The sequence below is a fragment of the Lepisma saccharinum genome, chromosome 2 (genome assembly GCF_977018435.1).
Source record: "Lepisma saccharinum chromosome 2, izLepSacc3.1, whole genome shotgun sequence".
NCBI classification, from domain to species: Eukaryota; Metazoa; Arthropoda; class Insecta; order Zygentoma; family Lepismatidae; genus Lepisma; species Lepisma saccharinum.
Window position 1 is genome coordinate 110,906,193 of NC_139230.1, and position 16,142 is coordinate 110,922,334.

Sequence of the window (16,142 nt, forward strand, 5' to 3'; positions counted from 1 at the left end):
TCATCAACATATTTCACATCACCATATGTTGTCAGTGTCTGTTGTAGAACGTCCATTGGAAGTTCCATAGGAACTACATGTACATTGACAGTTACACTATTTTGATTCGCCCATTCCAGTTTTACCTCATGCTCCCCATTGTCATCAGTGTATACTAATGTGCCTTCCGATCGTAATATTATCTGCTCGCCTAACACTCGCGATATTAACTTTATAAACACACACTTACGATATTGATCGATTTCAATACTAAGCACTTGATCTTCTGTTAGTGACAAATTCTGCTGTATCCACCGATGCAGTTGTATCGATGTCGGTTTTTGTCGCACATTCGTGAAGACCAATTTCACAGTATTCACTCGCCGTACAGACATGGTTCAGAACACAGAAGGTAGACTTAACCAGAATTTCACTCGCTTGCACGTAAATGCTCAACACGGACCGCACGTAGAGACGTTGCACCGCGTGCCAGTGCTGGCAGCGAACTTTTTCAGACAACTAGGCTAGCTCTTTACCACTTTCCCACTTCATCACTCGATGAAACCAAGTTGAAATTTTGTCTTAAGAGTCGTCAGTAATCTTGCAAACTTCGTTAACATACCTGCTGTTTCTTACTAGTTTATTTTTACAACCTGGAATAGAGTTGAGATCTGCAACTCAGAACTAGACTTCTGTGGTAACTTATTCTCTCCCGTCTACTCTAATGTGACAAATCTCATGTATTGTAAATGCAAAGTGGCATTGTTACATGTTACAAATAATTTCTCATACAGACGTTAGTTCCAGATTTGGCGACATCCACCGAGCATTTACCTTTTGGACAGATAGTACCATATTTGCCATAACTACAACCCTCTCCAACCACGATGCCAACTCAATAGCTAACGCCCTTGTATCATATGTCTTTCTCATATTTGGTCTTCCGGAGACCCCGAACTGTAGCAAATTAAAACAGGAATTATCCAAAATTACTGGTGTCACATTAAAATTCATTGACACTGCTGCCCACTTTAAAAATGGTGTAGTAGAATCATCTTTTCACTACTTGAAATCCATCATGAAAACTTATGTGGTCCAAAAATAAGGTAAATGGTATGAAGTCTTACCTAGCGTGTCCCACGCTCACAATGTAAGTACACATCTTGGAATGAACAACTCACCCTATTTTTTGCTATTCGGACAACACCCTAGATGAATTGCAGATGCTGTTCTCCCTACCAATCCAAACTCCACTTACACTCAAATGAACACAGAATACAACAACTATAAGCCGCACGTGAACTAGCACAGAAACTTTTAGCAAAGTGATTTGAGCAGCATAAACAATGTGCAGACAAAAGACACAACAAAACGACCTACTCCCCTGGACAATTGGTGTATATTTTGAACACAACCCCTCACCCCCACGTACCCAAGGCATTTTCCTCCTCCTACAAATATCAAGCGAAAATAATTTCACGGAACGACGCCAACTCTTATTTGGTGGAGTACACAGATGGACGTGGCAAACTGAAAATCGACTCTGTCACGATTCACCGTTTGAAAACAAGGTACCTCGACTCGGGCGAGTTTGTCTGTCAATTAAATGTTCCGATTTTTTCACTTTTTACAACACTGCACAATCCATTCACAATTTATAAATATTATTTTCGGACACACTTGTCAATATAATACTTATGACCGCTAACATTTTGTCGCATTTTTCGCGAAGCGATTTTTCCACAAGCGCCATTTTCACTCAGCTACCACAAAAGAGCGAGAACATGTAAAAAATGGAAGTTCCGCCATTTTGATTCACGTAGTACTCTCTCCTTCCTGTCCCTTCATTTTCCTCAACGCTGCACACATTGTCATAAATGCAAAAAGAAGAAGAAAAGAACACTCCGGAATTAACTTTCAAAACAAGTTCGAAGACTAAATTAAACTATTTAATATTTCACAATGAAATAATAAAAAGAAGTAAGTAGAAAATAAAAACGGCCAACCATAAACGAAGTCTTTTAACTGACTACTTGTTGAGTACGTAATTTTCCGCTCGCCAGAAAGAAAGCGATTTTTGTTGTCTGCAGCAAGAAGATTGTCGAAACTAAAAAAGAAAACTCGAACAAATACATGCGAATGCGCGATCTGACCATTGACGAATCTCGCACAGCTGACGATGTAGCAATCGCCTCGGCCCGAGTAAATACATCGCAGAGCGCAAAGCGCAAAATGTAAACAAATGGTAAAAAAACACAAACAAAGAAAAATGAATAAGTTTTTATTATTAACTATTAGTCTCGAGAATCTCTTGCATTACAGCTTGTTATTCCCTTTCTTTTCTACTTTTATCATTAGTGATCCTTTATATTTTTCGTTGTTAGAGTGGGTAACTCAAAAAACAAATATATATTTTTTACGTCACATATCTCATGCTTAATACATGCTATTTGTTATGCAAACTCGCTTTTAAAATTGTATCTTTGTACCTTTCAGGGTTCACTAACGACAGTAGCAGTACTCTTACTACTTTCCTTTCCTTCCTTTATTTTTTCTCTTATCATGCCTACTGAACATGTAAAAATTATTTCGGGAATTTACCTGAAAGAACCGACTGGAACCATCACTTATCATTACACCATTCCCATGTGTGTGTGTATATATATATAGGGTGTCCATAAATTCTCGCCCCACCCTGGGTATTGTGAGAACGGCTGTAAATAGGAAGAAATGGCGAAACACGTATTCCATGATGGTCAGGGGGAAACGTTTAGAGGCCAACCATTCCCTACCCGGGGTAGGTAGGCTGGGGTCGACTCATTTTTTCCAAATAGCAAGGGGGGTCGAAGAAATGTCGTTTGAAAGGTCTTATCATAACAACAATAATACAGCAAAACCGGGGTCTCTACGTAGGTCCAATTGACAATAGCGTGAAATCAAATGTGGAACATGACCAGCATTGGACAGGACTCCAACTACTACAGTAGTAATCCTAGACAACATTGGTAGCTTGAAAAATGTTCCTACACTGTAGCATGATTCGGAGATATCCTAGCAGTTTCTACAAATACGTACACCCCCCCCCCCCCCAAGAGATGGCAAGCGTCCGTACACAAAACCGCATATCATCGCGCCCCCTGAGATTGCTACCAGGAAGGCAAGGACCGACATGCACAATCGCACCTCAAGTTAAATGGTGAAGGAGGCACGTAGTTATATGTACAATGTCAACTGAAGGCAAATGGGGGGTGGGTTACAAGATGTTACAACACGTAGTCTACACCACTAAAAGTCAAATTGAGCTTACAGAAGATGTTCGAAATGAGCCCCATTCACTTGTTTGAAGGAGAATGCAGACGGAGTATAGAACCAGACCAAGTAATCAGTGTTACTACCGCTATGAAGATTCAACAGGACCATTCTGCTTGTGTTCTCGTAAGCAAACAGACCGGACAGCAAAAGTTCGAAGTGACTTTGAAATACTGGACGTAAAAGAGTTGTAGTGTCGTGCACACTGTGTTCTACTAACGTGTTTCCTGTATCTTCCGTTACCGTGGTTCTGTTTGTGTGTGTGTGTATTGGTGGTTAAAGTGTTTGCAACGACGAGCAAAGTGAATGGTGCCGGAAGGGCGCGTTCTGGCGCAGACAAAGTGGAAATTATCTTTCTTTTCGGTGAATGTGGCAGAAACTACCGTGCTACTGCTAGACGATTTAACGAATTTTATCCCGAACGTCCTAGTATTAACCATAAGTATATTTCAGACTTTGTGAAAAAATTCGTAAAACGCAAAGCGTCAATGACAGACGACGTCCAGGACGAACTCACATCGATGAGGCAACAGTGTTGGAAGTTATAGGACGCGTAACTGTAAACCCTGAAATGTCTCTCAGACAAATAGAAGAAGCAAGTAACATTCCACGAGTTCTATCAGTAAGGTGTTAAAATTACACAAATTTCATCCTTACAAAATGCAGATGAAGCAAGAACTAGATGATGATTTCGACAGACGAATTGAGATTTGCGAAATTATGTGCGACAGGATTGCTAACAACGAGAACTTCTTACACAACATCTGTTTCAGTGATGAGTTATTTTTTCCTAAATGGCTGTGTTAATAAACACAATGTTCGAGTATGGGCAGATGTTAATCCCCATGTTGTGAGGGAAGGCCATACGCAAAGACCTGAGAAGTTTAATGTGTGGGCAGGTATTTTAGGAAACCACATAATCGGACACCTATTTCTTAATGGCAATTTAAACGGTGCTCTGTACCTCCAAATTCTACGGACTTTGTAGAAAACTCAGTCGATGTCAACGGTGTGCCTGAATTTGATGCGGACAATATCGTTTTTCAGCAAGATGGATGTCCTGCACACTACAGACGTACGTGAGTACTTGAACGAACATTATCCCAATAGGTGGATAGGCCGTTGTGGTACAATCTAATGGCCTGCGAGATCGCCTGATTTGTCTCCGAAGGATTTTTTCCTTTGGGGACACCTTAAATCTGTTGTGTACAAAACAGAACCTAGTAGTCTTGCTGATCTGCAACAAAGAATAATAGCAGGCTGTAGAGACATTTTAGTAGACACGTTCAGCAAAGTGCGATGTGCATTTCATACTCGTCTGTTCTACTGACAAGAAGAGAATGGGGCTCATTTCGAACATCTTCTGTAAATAGTAGGTAAGCCCAATTTGACTTTTAGTGGTGTACGTGTTGTAACATCCTGTAATACCCCCCTCCTTTTGGCTTCAGTTGGCATTGTACATATAACTACGTGCCTTCTTCACCATTTGACTTGAGTTGCTATTGTGCATGTCGGCCCTCCTGGTAACAATCTCAGGGGGCGCGATGGTATGCGGTTTTGTGTACGGACGCCTCCCATCTCTTGGGGGGTGTACGCATTTGTAGACACTGCTAGGTTATCTCCGAATCATGCTACAGTGTAGGAACATTTTTCAAGCTCTCACTGTTGTCTAGGATTACTACTGTAGGAGTTGGAGTCCTGTTCAATGCTGGTCATGTTCCACATTTGATTTAACATTTCATTGTCAATTGGAGCTACGTAGAGACCCCGGTTTTGCTGTACTTTTGTTGTTTTGATAAGACCTTTCAAATGACATATTCTTCGACTCCCCTTGCTATTTGAAACAATTGAGTAGACCCCAGCCTACCCCCTTGTGGGGGGCCCGGGTAAGGAATGGTTGGCCTCAAAACGTTTCCCCCTGAATATCATGGAATACGTGTTTCGCCATTTCGTCCTATTTACAGCCGTTCTCACAATACCCAGGGTGGGGTGAGACTTTATGGACACCCTGTATATGTATATATTATAGTATATAATGTGAAATTGGAAATGCCTAAACCCCAACACTTCCCATCAACACTACATAATGCAATTTTCAACAAAGGTGAATAAGATTCCAACCAATGTAAACTCCAAAATTTTCATTCACACCTTTTTTCACACCTTTCCCTCTTCACAAAACCCACTCCCAACACCTCAGTGGTTAGACAAAAACGTGCACTCCTTGGTTTTATAAGTAGCATTGCTAACTACTGCTGAGATTTTGCCACTACTAAGCAACTAGAACCCTTATTCCAAAATGCTCATCAAGCAAACAAACGATATCTAACATTAAATTACAACTGCAAGCTAATCACCTTTTCTATCAAAATTTAACTGGTGAAACTCATTCTTTCCAACATAAAATTGAGAATGTTTTCACTGAATATGCTACACACTCTGATAGTTTCGCTAAAAATCAGGAAGCATTTATTAATAAACTCCAAAATTTAACAATCAAAGATGAACATCAAGCACAGGTTTTCTTATAGAATTTATGATCCTAGCCTTGCAGCTTAGCCAAATATTCAACCTTTTTTAATATGAGAATACCATTAATGTAATTGTAAGCATAATTTCCTCTCTCAACATGTAGTATCTAAAACAACACTGCACCAAGTTTTGAAAAAGATTCAAAAAATATTCTTCCTACTGGATTTGACATAGCAATTCCTCTCACACTTATTGACATGTATTATCAGATACCACTGTCCCAATGCAGAATATCTGCTGATGCTGTCAATATTGAGTTGAAAGTGCCTATCACATCCACTCAGAAGGCTTATAAACTTTATTTAGCAATCCCTAATTAGCAAAATCTAACATGCGTAGTGTCACATAATCCATCGTATATCGCCATCGATGATTCCCATAATGTTGTCACTATTAGTGGTACAGACCTTGAAAATTGTCAGGTCCATACACATAAATTGTGCCATCTGCCTTCTCACACAGGAAGACACGACGGACTCAATTTCTGTTTTTCTAAATTGATTCAAACAACAACCGTGGCTGATACAGTGAATGTAGCAACAACCGTGGCTGATACAGTGAATGTGTGTATCTACACGTGTCACGAATCACACCTCACTGATGTGGTCAAATTGGATTTAAATGTATATGCAATAATTAATCCTCCTCCTACCATCACCTTTCTCTACGCTAACGGCACCGCTTTACATTATAATCTTACTACTTTTAAGGAACCCGGTGCAGTATTGTTACACGTGGCTTGCCGTACCGATGTACTTATCACCCCCGATATCAAAATTCTTGCTATCTTTCCTTGCGGCTTCGATCATTCAACAATCCACCGAACAATTCATATCCTTTCAGCTGCCTTGACCAACAATCCCAATTTTCTACTTGACACCCATTATAAAATTTCCCCTCTTGGGAATGCAACAGCTCTCTATCATAAAGAATGGACATTTCATATCCCGCACCTTAACCTATCACAATATAAGGTTCTTGACATCCCTCCTATAACTCCACTTCACAGACATGCTGATTTTCCCATCATTATAATTTTTGTCTGGCTCACATGCCTCGCTCTAGGTGTCATATACCAATTTCAAGTTCTTCACATTCCCCTTTTCTTATGTTTTACTTCTAAAGCCTTACCCTTACACTTACCCCTCATAACCTTGTAAAGTCTCCTGCACATACTACCCCCTATCTCTTCTTAATTTTCATAGCTCTCCTGCTTCTTTGTATTTGCGTTACATACGCCTACTTGCGTCTAAAACGTCACATTTCTTGCTGTCCATGTTGTCACCGACAAACCCCATCTCCCCCTACAATATGTTCCGTCCCTATTATTAGTCCTCCTATTTCCTTATGTGTTATATCTCAACGTCCCGTACATTCACCACCGCCCCCTCCCCCTTTTCATCAAGTTAAAACTCCAACTAGACTAGCTCCCCCTCTTCCCTCTTCTCTTATCACCTTCGATGATGGCTACTGTCTACCTGACACTGTCATTTCACATATGTCACCTTCGGCACAGCTCTTCCGGAATTAGGCGATCACGTTCTGTTATAACTTCTCCTTCCCTACGCCTGTCGGCTCCCCCTTGCACAAAGTCACCATCTGGCCATGGTACACTCAGCTCGTTTCTCAGCCATCTCTTCGGCTGTTCAACATGCAGTTATCCTGAAGCAGCCCAACATGCAGCCAGTCAGCCAGCAGTTCCGCAGCAGTCATCCTGAAGCAGTTCAGCATGCAGCCTGTCACCCAGCAGTCAACATGATGCAGTTCCGCAGCAGTCAGTCAGCCAGTAGTCATCCTGAAGCAGTTCATCATGCAGCCAGCAGACCACATGCAGCCAGCAGTTCAAAATGCAGCCAGTCAGCCAGCAGACATCGTGAAGCAGCTCAGCATGCAGCCAGCAGTCATCCTGCAGCCAAGCAGCCAGCAGTTCATCATGTAGCAAGAAGACCACATGCAGCCATCAGTAAATCATGCAGCCAGCAGACATAATGCAGCCAGCAGCTCAACATGCAGCTAACAGATCACATGCAGCCAGCAGTTCATCATGCAGCTAGCTGACATCATGCAGCCTGCAGACACCATGCAGCAGCTCAACATGTAGCCAGCATCCCGCTGTTCAACATGCAGCCAGGAGACACCATACAGTAGCTCAACATGTACCGTGCGTCCATTTCGATCTGCAGCCGAGAGATCGGGAGAAGCGTGGCGGGCGGCGCTGACGGAGATGCCGACATTTGCGGCCTGTAATGCCCGCTTATTTTTATAGACATATGCAGACATTTATATAAATATTGCAAAACGAGCACTAACCTGTGTTATAACACGCAAAAGTTCTTCTGTAATTCATCCAAGTTCTGCTCTTATATACACAAATAAATACGCTATAGAAACGATGTTAAGAGCCACAGATAATAAAGCATTTTAATCATAGTTTTGACCAGTAACGTCCTGTTTAAGTTTATATCCTTGAAAGAGTTTTGTGGCCATGGGAATCGTTTGGAGGTTTCGAATGTGCAACACTGTATCAGGATTACACTGCAGACGAAACCGATAAAAGTGAATGGTTTTCGTGAGCTTCCTTGCAATCCGAAATATCCGAGCTCGAGTTTTTTGTTCCTTCGCGACTAGATGAAGACAGAGTTGTAAATATAGTGGCGAGCAATGTAAACCAAGAGCGTGTTAATTTCGTACTGTGCGCAAGAGTGTTATTCTTGGTTACTTGCAGTTACTTGTTTGTGTTATTGTAGTGTGTATGTGTGACGTGTCAGTGAGACGATTGGAATGCCAGCCGCAAGATTCACGTTAGAACAAAGATTTTTTTATGTATGACACGTACGTGAAAACAAACTCGTGTCGAGACGTGTAGGTAATTTGTACAGAAATTCCCATGCGTTTCAACTCCACACAGAGATACGGTTAGACATCTTGTCCTTAAATTACGAGAAACTGTATCGTTAAATTTTAAAACACCTAAGCAAAAACGACGGATTCTAACCGAAGCAAAACTCGATGATATTGGTGCAGCGTTAGAACGTTCTCCAAACAAACCTCTACGCCGTGTTTCACAAGAGGTGGGCGTGTCAAAATCATCGGCACATACAGTCACTAAGCTACTAAAATTAAAACCATACTCTTATAACACAGGTTAGTGCTCGTTTTGCAATATTTATATAAATGTCTGCATATGTCCATAAAAATAAGCGGGCATTTCAGGCCGCAAATGTCGGCATCTCCGTCAGCGCCGCCCGCCACGCTTCTCCCGATCTCTCGGCTGCAGATCGAAATGGACGCACGGTAGTAATCATGCCGCAGCTCAATATGCAGCCAGCAGTCAGCCATTCCAGCTGAACATGCAGCCAGACCAGTGCAGTATCAGATATCTCGACGGCTCCAACTTTCTATTTTTATTATTATCATTTTTTTCCATTTTTGTATTATATACAAGGATTTTGTTTTTCTTTACTTCATGTAACTTTTACTTACTATTTACAAATATATTCTCCATGACCATCTCTACTGTGCTTGGTAACCACCCACAGTGGATACATCTTGGCCATGGGAATGATGAAGGAATTGGGAGCATGAAAGTATATCACTTTTACTAAAACATTGTCCTGAAGATCGCCAGTTGAACGCTCATTCACCCCAAATTCCACCGGATGCAGAGCCGAGGAACAAGAATTTTCCACTCGGCTCTGCACAGTCAGCAAGGCAAACGGTCCTCGCCGGCGGTGAGTGCACCTCCACTGTAAAATTCCACCTGCACTCAGGTGTACAGTTGGAGGTGCAAAGTCCACCAAATCATGACTAAATTACAATGTATAAAACCCCTGGAGACGTTAAATCGATCTCTCACTTTCACTCCACATTATCAGAAAACTCGATCGACGAGACCACGACGTCTGCCAGTAAGAGATTGCAACTTTACGAGGCGGCAACGACCGAGCAGAACGAGAAGTCGTCCGGACTACGGAGAATCAGAAGCCGATAGCCAGCCCGAGTCCGGAGAATCAGTACTCCGTCGAATTAGCCGCCGAATTGCCAGCCGCATCTTATCGCAACCAACGATCTCTCCAGCGGGCACCCGACACCATTCAACCGTCGCTAACGTCAGAAGTCCAGGGCCAGAACAGCAAGCAAGGGGTGAGTAGCGTTAAAGGACTTAAGCTTGATTCACATCTACGCTCCAGTAACGCTCAGGTCACTCTCACCCCATGGTCCGGTCAAGTATCATTGATTGTTTTTTAAAGAGAGGCATTCACACCGGCGCTGCGGTCAAGGTTCGTTCTATCACGCTCAGCTAGCAGTTCGGTCACGATCGGGTGGAAATAATATTTGACTGGAGCGTGAGGGGGCGGAGCTTGACTTTGCGAAGCTCGATCGTTGATGTAAACGTCTAATAAAGTTCAGTAGCTGTCTTCACCCCGTTGCAGGTGATATGTAACCCAGTTTTGTGCGTAGATGAGCCGTCAGAAGGCAAAGACCATTTGATACATAGAAAAAGGCGAGTCATATTAGAATTGATTGAGCAAAAAAAATCAAACAGTATTCTCCTCTCAATTCTCTTTGTAAAACATAGGTTAAAATATGCGAATTCATGAACCGGAGTAAAATAAATTTAGGAAAAAGAAACTGAACGAAACAACCAAATTATAGCCAATGAAAAAAAAAATTAAGTAGGGGACTAACTACAAATAACATCAATAAACTCTAGTTGTAACGACCTTTTTCCAACCCGTTTCATCAATTAAAATCATTAAATCAAAAAGCTAACCTATTCACGGTCATATTTTCCCCGACAACAAAATTGTCATTTTTGTGTGTACAAAGTGAAAGGAGGTGGTGGTCGACCCTCTGCCAATGAAAAAATCATTCTTGATATCTAGCCCCGAATCAAGATTAACAACGAACTTGTTCTCCGTTTACGGAAAACGATACAAGATTACTCCCTATTGTCTTTCTTTTTATTTTAAGTCTAGGGAGACCACGTTTCACACGATGTGCGTAACAATCGGGTCGTTGAAGCTAGGTTCACAACCTGATGTATATTTGTCACGTGTTGTATCGGAAACTTTTTAATAAAATAAATAGTCAACAATGTCGAAATGAAACAATGAGCCCGAAATTTTTCATGTCAAACCTAGACCGACAAACTAGTGTTACCATTGTTGACATTTACAGTTTTGCACATTGTAGTTGCAAATAAAGGTTAGCCGCTTTCAAACCAAAAGTATAACATCTATAAACAACATTATATCTATAATAGCCTACCTCCTGTCCGAGTGGTTAGCACAGCGTGCTACGATACCAGGTTAGAATCCCGGCCTGGGCATGGATGTTCATTGTGATGTTCCTTCATCAATTTAATCATATTACCACTCATTCTCATCCTAACGATTAGTCAAAACTGTCATAAAAGCGAAGTAAATGAACCAAGTCAATGTATCCCCGCTTTCGCAATTCTAATTCTTCTTTGTCATTTTCTTCTAATTAACGCCAGTGCTGCAACAGCCAAGTCCGTCGTTGAAAATATCTTGTAGTTAGCACAATCGGCAGGCTTTTTATGCAGAAAAATCTGTGTACTCTGTGAAGAAACCAACACCACACTCACGTTGATCGTACCTTGACCAGGGCGAAGCTTGACCGCTAGTGTGTATACCCCTTGACCGTGATCGGTGCGTTACAGGAGAATGCCTTGAGTGTTGCTTGAGCGTAGATGTGAATCAAGCCTTAGGCTACCAACAATTCTTCATCCGCACCACTCAGGGTAGAGGTGGTCCAGCGAGACCTACTTACTTTAACTGAGCTACGTCCCGGCGTGACTCGATCCCGTGCCTTACCCGACGTCACGCTACAATATATAACAAAACAAACTTATAGATCCTTCTGGCATGGTAAATTTTCGAATTCAAAATGCTGCTACTACAGCTTATAGGAGAAAGTTAAAATAACTTTTATGCAGTCAGTTTTACTATTTCGTTGGACTGAAATGTTCATGGATTTTTCCAATAGAAGTCGTTTGTTTTTCGCTATTTAGCTTTGCTGTTATTTGTGGATATATCTCTACTCTCATGCAATTTAAAGATAGGGAAGGGGAGGGAATCTTTTGATATGGACCCATAACAGAGAAGCAAACGAACAATCTTAATAAAAATACGTGGTACAAAAGGATTTTGGTGCGATCGCACTGCCCGAAGTATTTTCACTGTTTCTCTCTTTCTCTCTGTTTGTGTATATTAGGGAATGCCATTTTCGAAAAACAAAAAAGGTTTTCGATTTCCAAAAGTAGAAATTTTTCAATTTTTCGTTTTTTGCTGTTTTTGAAAACTTTTCTCTTTCGAAAAATTTTCATTTTATATTTTTTCGTCTTTTGAAAAATAATCGTTTTCCTTTTTTACCCTTTTTGTTTATAAAAAGTTTTTAATTTGCGTGTTTTTCCCAAATTTTTCTTTTTTTGTCTTTCGATTTTTAGTTTTCGAAAAATTTTCGTTTTTAGCACAACGTTATTTGTCACCATGAACTTGTTTTCAAAATTTTAGTGTTAATGGTTTGACAAATAAATATAACAAAAAATAGGATTTCCTTGACTTGACCTGCCGAGAAATATTTCTTTCCTTTAACTAACTAACTAACTCTCTAGCCTTCTTAAACCCGAAGGTTCATGGCTGCAGCAACACAGGCCTTCCATCTGTCCCTATCTTGAGCAAGATCTATATACTCTTTTCCATCCCTACCGATTTCCTTTAGGTCCATCTCAACGTTGTCCCTCCATCTTCGTCTTGGCCTTCCTACAGGTCTCTTACCATCGGGTCTCCCAACAAGAATCCTGTGAACTCCTCTTTCCTCTCCCATTCGTGCCACATGGCCTGCCCACCTAAGTCTTCTTGATTTAATTATTCTAATAATATCTGGACATGAATACAAATTATGTACTTCTAAATTATGTAACCTTCTCCACTCACCTGTCTCCTCATCCCTTTTAGGTCCAAATATTTTCCTAAGGATTTTATTTTCAAATACTCTCAATTTATGTTCCTCTTTCAATGTAAGGGACCAAGTTTCACACCCATATAATACTACAGGCAAAATTACTGTTTTGTATATTTTAACTTTTAGTTTTTTAGATATTAAACGACAAGACAAAAGTTTATGAAGAGAGAAGTAACATGCATTTCCTGAATTAAGCATACTTTTTATTTCCTCTTTAATATAATTTTCATTTCTTAATATTACTCCTAAGTATTTGAATTTGGAAACTGGTTCAAACGAGTTGTTATCAATAATTAGATTTTGATTATTGCCTAACACTTGGTTTCGACCTGTAAGCATATATTCAGCCCGACCCTGTGGCCGAGCGGTTAGCACATCGCGCTGCGACGCCAAGGGTCCCGGGTTCGAATCCTGGTCGGGCTTGGTTGTTTGTGAATGTCCATTCATCAATTTCATCCTTTCATCACTCATCCTCATCTTCGCAAATTAGCCACGAGGCACAAAACGCGAAGTAAAATAAACTAAATCAATCAATCAATCAATGTAAGCATATATTTAGTTTTCTCTTTGTTAACTTCCAAACCTATCTCTTTAGCAGTTTTGAAAAATATTTTAGCATTATTCTTAATTGTATTTATATCATCCCCTAATAAGTCTACATCATCTGCATATGCTAACAACGGAGTCACACCATTTAATTTTAGTCCTTCTTTAGTTTCATTTACCTTCCTAACAGCATATTCTAAGGCAAAATTAAAGAGCAATGGAGATTATGCATCTCCTTGTTTTAACCCATCATGAATTGTAAATTTGTCAGACACATTAATACCCACACGAATTTTACTTTCTGTTTCACTGGTGCATACCTTTATCATACTAACAAGCTTCTTAGGTATTCCAAACTCGACTAATATATTATATAATTTATCTCTTTTGACCGAATCATATGCTTTTTTGAAATCAATGAATAGCTGATGGACATTTTGATTATATTCCCACTTTTTTCAAGTGTCTGTCTGATGTGAAAAATTTGATCTGTATTTGATCTGTTACGTTTAAATCCACATTGATAATCAGCTATAATTTCATTAGCATATGGGGTTAGTCTTGTTAAAAGAATGTTAGATAATAATTTATATGTTGTTGAGAGTAGAGAAATTCCACGGTAATTATTGCAGTTCATTTTATCACTTTTCTTAAACACAGGAACAATTATGGATTCTTTCCACTGTTGAGGGATTTCTTCTTTATTCCATATTAAACAAATTAATTTATGAATTTGACATATTAACGAATTTCAACCATATTTAATTAACTCAGCTGGTATTAAATCAATGCCAGGTGCTTTTTTATTCTTTAGCCTTTTAATAGCATCTGTAACTTCAGTCAAGTTAGGTTCTGGAACTAAAGGTTCTGCTGTGTGTACTTCATTTGATTTATCTCCTACATGAACATTTAAAAGGTCATTAAAGTAGTTATTCCATCTATTTAGAATATCACTTGGGTCAGCTAGAAAATCACCGTCTTTATCTTTTATCAAGTTTACTTTAGGTTGCCACCCCTTTCTAAATTCATTTACACCTTTATATAAATCTCTGATATTTTTGTTTTTGCTGTTTGTTTCAATTTCGTTAATTTTGCTTTTCAAGTAATCTCTTATTTTACTTCTAAACGTGCGGTTAACTTCTCGCTTTATTCTATTATAATTGCTTAGATTTGTATCATCAGAGTTATTTAACCACCTAAGTCTAGCCTGATTTCTTATTTCTATTAGATTATGACATTCATTATCAAACCATGGCTTACGTTTTCTTGGTTTATGGTATCCTATACTTTCTTTAGCTGCTGATTCTATTGCATTACGTATGTGCTCCCAATTATTATTTACGTCTGTTTCATTTATATTTTCATCATCATTTAAATCCTGCAAAACATCAAATCTATTTGACAGTTTAATTTGGTAATCTTTCTTAATTCTTTCATCAGCAAATTTTCCTGTATTAAATTTTAGAACTTTTAGATTTTGTTGCTTATGATTTATCACTGCGAGTCTTTCTCTTAATTTAGCAATTACTAAATAATGGTCACTGGCACAGTCAGCACCTCTATGTGTACGAACGTCAATTATACTAGTGTGCCTTCTCTTATCAATGAGAATATGATCTATCTGATTATGAGTTTTACCATCTGGAGAAGACCAGGTATATTTATGGATATCTTTATGTTTAAAAGTGGTACTTTTCACAATTAAATTCTTTGAGGTTGCAAAAGTAATCAATCTTATACCATTATCATTACTTAACTCATGAAGACTTTCTTTACCAATCGTAGGTTTAAATGTCTCTTCTTTGCCGATCTGTGCATTACAGTCACCTAACAGAATTTTCATATCATACTGAGAAAATTTATCAAAGACCTGTTTTAACTCTGCATAAAAATCATCTTTAGTATCATCATCTTTATCTTCCGTTGGTGCATGTATGTTTATTAAAATAATTTTACACCACCTACCCTGTAAAACTGCATATGATATCCTATCATTAATAAATTCTACTGTTTTAAGAGCCGAGATAATTCTATTATTTATGAAAAAGCCTGTTCCAAAATTATGATTTTCAGTACCACCATAGAAAAAAGTATAATTTTTAGTTTTACAATTCCCTTCTCCTGGCCACCTAACTTCCTGGACAGCTACTACACCTAATTTATACTTAACTATCTCATTAACTGTACACTTAAATGCCCCAGGCCGGTAAAGGCTCAGAACATTCCAGGTGGCTAATTTAATATCCTTATTCCTAATGTAGATCTTATCCTTAGTCCAGAGACCTCCCAAAGTAGTCCCCACCCGGAGATCCGAATGGGGGACTATTTTACCTCCGGAATATTTTACCTTGGGAACATCCATTTCTTTCCTTTATTACACACACATTATTGCATATTGCCGGTATTTAGAGGCACACACGTACTACACACATTTCAAACTGTTCACTTGGCTTGTTTACCATTGAGCACACATCGTATCAAAAGAAAAAATATATCTTATCCGATCGAAACATAGACTCAGGAGCGCGGCCGAATAAGGGTGTATGGCTGTATATTAAAATTTATCTCACGATATTACAGCATATGGCAGCGATATGTACTATTTACCCGAAGATGTCAGGTTTTGAAAACTCGACTTTACAAAGGGAAACTTCGTTTTGATTTTCAGTTTTTTGGGGAAGAAAAATTAGTTTCTCGTTTCTCGAAAAAAGTTTCATTTTCGTGTCTCAAAAATTGTTCTTTTTTAATTTTTCGAATTTTTTTTAGTTTTCCAGTTTTGAAAAACT

The 16,142-nt window shown here is 39.3% G+C and overlaps 1 protein-coding gene across 4 annotated transcripts in view; it reads right to left on the reverse strand.

The window, feature by feature from the left end:
- LOC145984114 (uncharacterized) overlaps positions 1 to 16,142 on the reverse strand; it is a 677,559-nt gene that overhangs the window by 103,466 nt on the left and 557,951 nt on the right. The gene's annotated exons all lie outside the window — the stretch shown is intronic.